The sequence below is a fragment of the Diplotaxodon limnothrissa genome, linkage group LG12, assembly GCF_057381915.1.
Source record: "Diplotaxodon limnothrissa isolate DT_005_m linkage group LG12, D_limnothrissa_male_GT1.1, whole genome shotgun sequence".
Classification (NCBI taxonomy): domain Eukaryota; kingdom Metazoa; phylum Chordata; class Actinopteri; order Cichliformes; family Cichlidae; genus Diplotaxodon; species Diplotaxodon limnothrissa.
Window position 1 is genome coordinate 25,450,913 of NC_140607.1, and position 8,868 is coordinate 25,459,780.

Consider the following 8,868-nt stretch of genomic DNA (forward strand, 5'->3'; position numbering starts at 1 on the left):
TCTCTGCAAATAGCACGCTTTTTGTGATCTTTTCAGCACTTCCAGCATCTGTCTAGGAAAAGCTCACAGGCTGAGCATTTACAGTATATGAGAGTGCATTCTGTATTCCTACTTACTACGTTATTCTGCACAGGGTCTGGGGCCTTTGTGGTGCACTGAGCTTGCCATCATTACAGGAATACAAAAAGAGGATCACAGACATGTGTTCTTCAGCACAGCCTTCAGCATCGGCCGCGCTACCACAGGGACTGACTTCCTTTCCTCCTCTTCTTACAGAAGGCCGTTGGATTTTGATCTCCTCTCTCCCCCTCCATCGGCCCCGAGGCATCTGATTAAATGCTAATTAAAGCCGTTAGCGCTGCTATCACCGCTGCTAACTCCTCTCTCTCTGTCACAGAGATTAATGTCCCTCGTTCATCATCCCACCTCTCCCAGCCTGAGTACCTGCCCGGCTCGCAAAACCTGATCAAGTCATCAGCCACCACCTCCCCCCCCAAAACCCCCTCTCATCCACCACCCCTCTCCCATCGCGCAAAGATGGACGAGGGGTTTAAATTTTAATTTGAAAATTGCCCTCAATTACTTCTGTGCCGACCACTTGCCGGAGCTTCTCATGTGGTTGAGTGGGAAGGGGTTACAGCAGTGGGTCAGCGGCCATGATGAGCGATAAGGGGACATTAATAAGAAAGGCAGAGGTTCATTTAAAAGCAGAAAGGACAGTGGGAGCAGCTTTCTCATTATTTAACTCCCCCAGCTTTATTTAAAGGACTTTATTTAAGGATACCAAGTTAATGTGTCCTCCAGGACAGACGGTTAAAGCGCCTGACAGAGTGAGAAAGTTACAGCCATAACTTACACCCTGAGCACACACTGCGGTGCCATCTTTTTTACCTCTTTTGACATTCCCGCCGTTTTCAGGCAGAACGGAACGAGCCTCTGAGGGACATAAAATGTTAGAACAAAGTTACACACATCATTTAATTTTATTCTTTCACAATTTCTGGCCCACAAATGTTTTATTGGTTCCAATATCGGTAATCATTATAAGCTATTGGAATATATTGAGCTATGTATAACAAGTCAGCCAAATGTCATTTGAACTACCACCAGATTGGGGGAAGCTGTGCCCTGGAATATGCAACTGCTCTGCAGGGCCTCATCTGGTGTTTGTTTTATCCTTATGATTTTTACTGAATTGCACTTCATGACTCACGAATGATAAACTTTCCCAGCACCTAAGAGCAAACATGTTGCTGTTAAGGTAGCTTTTTGGGAAGACGTCAGGATGTTGAAACAAAATGTCACACTGATAACAAAAAACAACAATGTTCCTACCTGGCAGCCAAAGCAACACAAATAAGCCAAAAGTGCTGTCATCCAGCGATTTCCAAAGACAATTAACAAATATACAGAGATTTATGCACCTGTGCCCCAGCTGTTAGCACACCAGGAATACTTTTCCTTAATTTCTCACAGTTTTTTCCAACGCTCTGCCGGATGCCTGTCCAAAAGGCTCTAAATCTCCGTGAAAGTGTTTATAACATCACAGCGATTGCCGGGAAATGGGGGGAAACCCACTTGACTTCTCTTTTCCTCTTCATATATATTTCACTGACATAAGACACACATGTAAGAGGACACCATGCTCACAAAGCATGTGAATTGGATATTCCGTGGTACCACAATGGGGGGAAAAAATGTGCAGACTTTGATAAAGATGCCAAGGGGAAAGAATCTGAGCCACATTCTTTTGGGCTTGCAGGAAAAAAATCCTCAGAGCCAAAGAGAGTTTCAGCTTCTAGGTAATGTGACATTTAATAGGATGTGCAACACGCTCGGAGGATCTGGGGTTGCGCGCTGAGAGAGTGAACAACTCCACATAAAGGTGAGGCAGGCTTTACAGGAAGAGATAGCTTTAACATTTCACTGGTGCTTGATTAAAAGCCTAAATGAGTAACAGCATAATGTTCCCACTCCTTCCATCATCCGTTCATTCCTGCTTCTTCATCTTCATTTTTTCCCCCCCTATCCGGCAGCGGCAGGCACCATGTGTCCGGCGAATGGGAACAAAGAAAGGGGAAGAGAGACAGAGAAAAAGAAGGATGGAGCGACAGGAAGAGGAGAGAATTAGAGCATATATCAAGGCCGTTTTCTCTGACATTTGTGCTCTCGGTGTGGAGAGGCACTATGAATATCAATATGAACCCATGGAGAGGAAACACTTTTTTTTTTTAACTTCTCACTGGGCCATTCATGCACACAAGAAATCTATTCAAGTCAGTGTAATGGCCAGTCTCTGAGCCTGTGCACAGTTGTGTGAACAGCGCTGCCTCGCCTCTACATTTTTCCCTCTCATGAGTGTGGCCAGGCTTGTATTACTGAAAAACACTTTACGTCAAGTGCAACTGTGGTGAACACTACAGTATGTAAATCAGACTGGATTAAATGCTTGCATGAGTTGAGCCTGACAACACCAATCAGCAACACCTACCTACCAACAGCTTTCTCTGTATAGTTTTTTGTGTGTGTGTGTGTGTTTTCACACAGCCTCTCTTCTCCTCTCGGTTCTTAGAGATATAGAGTCAAAGGGATGCAAATCTACCCACTTCCTTCCTCCCCTCCCCCACCTGCAAACATAGATAGCCCCAGGCCAGTTCCAGACCTTTCTATATGCAGAACCAGTGACAGGAGTTACACACTATTCTCCCCCCTGTAAGTTCCCTCAGTAACAAGCTGCGAGCCATGCTCTCTCTCTCTGGGCTGCATGTATGAAGCTGTGTGATTGGTTTGGTATGGTAACAATATGGGAATAGTGCGATGCCCACGCCCCCACCTTCTGCCTTTTTTGCATGTGAAGCCTTTCCCTGCTCGCAGTCGTGCATGCATGAGTGTGTGTGTGCATATGTGTGTGTGTGTGAATGTGGACTGCTGGATCCAAGCTTATTACTTTAAGTTGTCTCCAGCCCCAGCACTAATCCCTGTCTACTTCAGGGAGGGATAACAATAATACAACAAGATCCAGAGGTACTAATGAAATCCTATCAGGTTCCTGAATGTCAGAGAGGGGGCGGGGGGGGGGGGGGGGGGGGGGACTGAGAGTGTATGAGGTATTGATTGAATAGAGACCAAAGCAAGAGAAAGATAAAGGGGGAAGTGAAGAGGAAGAGAAAGGCAAGGAAGCGTAGTTGGTGAAAAGTAAGTGAATAAACAGAGGAGTTCAAAAATAAAATAAATTAGAGGCAGACTGAAAGGAAGACGAGGGGAGAGGAAAGCAAAGATTTTTAGAGTAGATGCAAAAGTTGGGTGCAGTTGTCGACAGAATGTTTTCTCCTCGGTGACTGAGCAGGCAGCAGCTAAAGTGCATCAGCCCTGACTTGAATAGGTTTCAGACCTAGACCAATTCTCCCTCTGCGTCCCCGCCAGACCCACCATTCGCCCCTGGGATTGAATTAGGCCTGCCCCATTATACAGTTGCCATGGGGACTCTGACACCTCCGCTGACGAAGTGAGAGCCACGCAAGGCTGAGTTGCTGATCAGAAAGTGTGTGTGTATGTACGTGTGTGTCATTTGTGACCGTACAAATGTCTTTATGTTTGTTACTGATATGTGTACCTATTCTCTCCTACGTGTTTGTCGCTATAGAAGTAGTTGAAATAACTGAGGGCTTTTCTATACATCCAAAAGAGGGAGAACTGATTATGCCTCTAAACATCAGCACAATGGATTTAAAAGAAATTATTTTACATGTGATTAAAACTTTTAGCTTAAATATTGCAATAACGTTTTTAGGAGGCGCAGCCTGTTTTCTCTTTCAAAGCAAAAGAAGTGATGAAATTATATCTAGTAGCTGTCAATGGGAACTTTCAATATGTGTTCAAAGGAGTTGTTAATGAACGGAGAAGATGTCCGTGATCACAAAGCTGAAAACACACCGGATAATACAGTCTGGTGTATTACTATAATACACTGGCACTCTGACACGATCAGGAGTTCAGCATTAAAACGTAGACAAAACATACATCCTGAAGGTTTGTGCCTATATCAGATACTATGACCTTATTAGGATGCCTAGCAGCCAGCAACCTGAATTAAAAATATTCTAGAGATAGTACATAAAAATCATTTTTATGTACTATCTCTACATAAAAAATAAATAATAAAATTGCATGGAAAATTCTCTCTTTCTTTATACTTTATTTTTAAACAGTACGTTGTACTGTGTTTTTACTGACTTTTTCATTTTACAGCATTGCTCTTCACCTACACCACTTTATAAACAAACAGTCTAACTAAGCTAATAATACACAGACAGATGTACCAAGCCCACTTAGTAAGCAATCACAGCGTGGGTTGGAAAACGTTGGAAACGTTGGAAAACGTTGGAAAACGTCAATGAACTTTTGAACTGAGAAAACCCATTGGGGCTTACCCAGATGGCATGTATAGAATTATTTCAAAGCTGACATGCTAATGTCAAGAAGTTACTTTAAATGCTAAAGAGGTACCAGGTTTGAGTAACATTTGATATGTTTAAGGCCCAAATAACCCTGTAAAAGATACTGTATAGCTATCTGTATAAAGCACTTTCATCACAACCGTCAATGCCATGTTAAATCCAGACTAATCACAATGCTATTTAATTTTAATGAGGAAATCAGGTCTTACACCAGCAATTTAAGCCTGGCTAAAAGATTAGGCTTGACTTTTCTTTTTTCATTCAGCTGTATAACGTTTAGCTATTGTCATAATTTACACTTAAAAATGTCAGCTACTCAGTAGAATAGAATCTAGACGTACTCAATTATTTTTTAACGAGCACTCAATCTGAGTCAGCACGTGCATATAAAAAGTAGGTACTTACATAGTACTTCCAGTGTCATTTTTCCTTATTTCTGATATACCCTGTAGGTGCCCATTATATTTAGAATATTAGAACATGTTATTTTTCATTTCCACTGAAATATAATGTTGTTCTGCTGTCCTGTCAATTATTTATAAACTCATTTGATGTCAAACATAGTCTAGAAGTTCAGATAAATTTGATGAATTAGTAAAATGCAAGATTAATGACAAGCCCAGTTATGGGCTGAGCAACACAGGACTCTAATCATCTTAACAGAGATATTGTAGGGGAGACCGGGGATAGTTGTAACATTTTTGACATTTCTGTCTGTAAATTGAAGCTCTTTTAAGGTAGTGGATTCAAAATGTAATGCAAAGTATTTACATGTCTCTGCTATTAAATAGGGCAGCTATTTTCTCTGCAGCACAATTACCCATTGCATGGTATGGTCTCAAACACGAAGAGTGAAATGTTACAATTAACCCCATAGTCTGGGTTAGTTGTAACATATCCTGGGGTAAAATGTAACACAATGAAAAAAGGGTACTAACAAAACATTAACATGTAATCTTTGTTTATTCAACACATGAATGCACTTACATCCATTTATGTAGCTATGTGCAGAAATCTAGCTTTTGAACATATAGCTAACATTACAGCCAACGGCTAAAACATTAGCACTAAAGACCTACGCAGAATATATCCCCATAGACATACAAATAACACAATTTAAGTTTGATGAGTTTAACTGCAAAGCAGATAATGTTATTAGAAATTGAAATAAAGTAGAAAAACGTACTTTTTGGCATACAAATTACTTTTTTTCATGTTAAATTGTCTGTGTTTGACAAAATGTGCTGATTTTTCACATGTGATAGCAGAACTGAGTTGGGCATGCACAGGATGAGTCACATCATTTGAAACTTAGCCCTGATTGGAGAAATTGGAAGTGTTACAACTGACCCACGTTACAACTATCCCCGGTCTCCCCTACAGTCTGAGCCTGGATTTTAGAGCACTGTGGTTCTTTTTACATCTAAGAAGGGTCAAATACACCAGAAAGATCTTTGCCTTGAGCTATTACAGCAACTGTACAAGAGGTTTCTCATTTAGGTCTGACATTTTCAGGTTATTAAAGTGAGAGTTGGTGGCTTTTCTTCAAAAAACGCTTTATAAAGTTTAAATATCTAATGTTTTCAAGAAAGATATATTATTATTCATGTTGACTTTGGAGGATGTAAGTTCAATGTTCACTTTGCTTTTACCTCAATTTTGGTCTCCACCAAACTCTTCTCATCTGACTTTTTTTTTTTTGCCGTATTCTCTACTAACATCAAACTTTGTATGGCTGTTATTTGGTTTTGGAAAGGTAATGCACCATCTTCTAGAATTAAATCTTTTAATATCATTCAATTTGCAACTGAATCCACAAAGTAAATTTAGCTGTATGAACTCTCACCTTTACATATTAGTATACTAATATGTAAATATGTATTAGTATACTAATATGTATACTAATATGTAAAGATTGCAGAGTGCAGTGAACTTTATTCTGTTTTCTTATCCTGGCAATGGTGGCTGCTGTAGGACAAACAACTCTTGCTTCTATTCGTCTGGAGTGAGGAGTCCAGTACGATTTGATGAGTTAATTTCTGACCAGTGAAAACAATACTGAGGAGAATTATTCAGGATAACCTGAACGTTTTGCTTTTGTTATTTGCTATTGTCAGTTGGTGTTAGCCTCTGTTAGCTATTGTTAGTCTGTTAGCCAGCACTAGTGAAACTTTCCTTGAAATGGGTCAGACATTGTTGGACTTGGACATTTCACAAATAAACTCTCATACAATACAGTATGAGAAGGCCATCGGACTGTTTATCAGACTGTAGGACACTCAAGGTTAAGATTAGATGGCATAAGTTAGCTTATAACCAGCTGTTGATGTTTAGCTAGCTCGTTGTCAGCAGTTTGAAGACTGGAGGGTTGCATGTCTAATCTGTTGATAATAAGTAACTGCAATGAGTACCATTAATAAATAAGCATGTTTATGCACATTGTCACATATCACAGCTGTGACTTCAGCTCAGGAGATGAGGTGTGAGGTGAGGAGGAAGAGGATGGTATTTCTTTGGTGACGGGGATCCCTTCTGAGATCATAAAACACAGGTACGATCCTTTTTATCTGGAATCTGAAAAGTAAAGGTGCAAGTAAAACAACTCTTTTCTAATGTTTTTAATGATTTTAAATGTCTGAAATAAAGATGAATTAATTAAAATATTCACTGAAAGCATACCACTTGAATTTTCAGGGAAAGATTGGATTTTGGTTGCAGAACCTTAGACTAATAATGTCTTTTTGTTGCCTGACCTTAACAACAGACTGCAGGGGAGATGTATATCTGCCATTCACCACCATATTCCTGCAAATCATTAAGAGCAGCAAGTGATTCAGAATTTTGTTATGCCCCATTTTAACAAAACAATAAATTGAACAATGATTAAAAAAACATAAAAAAAAAAACCCCCATCAGAACTGAAGGGATGGGAAACACAGATTTGAATGAATACTGACTCAATGTTTATTGCTGTGAGTGACCTCTACCACTTTTTGTGATCTTATAGTACTTTTTTTGGATCTATTTTTCATATGAAATGATTGATTTCCACAGCTTTACAAATCAGATCTTTGCTTGCTGTTTATATTTACGAGAGAAATGTTGCAAGTCTTTATGAGAATGCAGATATTCCTGTGACAAAAAGGGTCAGTGAAAGATTAATGCGTTTTTTGTTTAGTTGCAGTAAATAAAGAGGTGAGACATAACAAATTAATGGGCATATATTTATATTTCCAGCTTTTTCTAAGTCCCTGTGGCTTGCAGTCTTTAGTTTTCTTTTAGGAACATTTTGTAGGTTAGCTAGGAACTGATCATAAATTTCAGCATAGTTTCACTGTATCTAAATATATTCCTGAATTTATTCATTTCTCTAATTTAACTTGTCTCCCCTGAGAGAGCCGGCGTTCAAGAGATCTCAGTTATCCACTTATTGCAACCTCACTGCACAAACACCAAAACAAACAGTTGGATGGGTACTGGAAGCGGATACCTTGTCTGTCTCCTCACATTGGAATTTTGTCACCAACACAGTTCTAATGGATGGCCAGAGAAGGGATGCCACCCACAGCACCATCTGGCTAATGCCCCGTCCTCGGCTTATGAATTACGCTAAATTGTGCCCAAGAGAGAGAAGCCACATGTTCATTATGAAAGCTGCAGGGGTATTAGAGATCCCCTGAGTCGCGCCAAACGAGCTGCATGTCACAGGATGGTGTGACACACAACATGGTGCCATGAAGGGGGGGGGGGGGGGGGGGGGGGGAGACACAACCTTCTCCGGATTTAATAGGATGCATTCATCAGGCAACCTTGACTGGACTCTGACAGGGTTCGTTTTCTTTTGTTTCAACAATGATTCACTGTTCAGTCACAGCTGAATACATACAGTATGGCCAGGTTGTTTGGGAAGTACACTGATGGACACGACTACCAGCACCTGGGAACACCTGCGCCTGATGTGACAAGCTAGTATCATGAAATGGCGAATGAATAACAAGCCAGTTTTTCCACGTTATTGGTAGCATTTTGGGTTTTGACATGTCATTTGTAGTCCCAGCTGACTGTATTCATTCAGCTCTGTGCAAAGAAAACAACAAATACTATCACATATGGATACTATCACTCAAATTAACCAATCATTTAACCTTAATGTTTCCATGATTTGTAGTCATTCTAAAGATATTAAAAGATGCTCACAAGCCCACAATGTAAAAAGTCTGCTTGGGCTATTTTAAGTACAGCTAATGGACCAGCCAATGAAAAGTGTCCCAGCCCTCTACTAGAAATATAGCACAGATATTTTTCCTATCTCTGTTTGGCTATATTTGGCATAGAAAGAGGTTGAGTGCAGGTGAGGATCAGGGTTTGGGACTTTGTTGTCATTGTTAGGACAACTAACATGCAAAAAGGC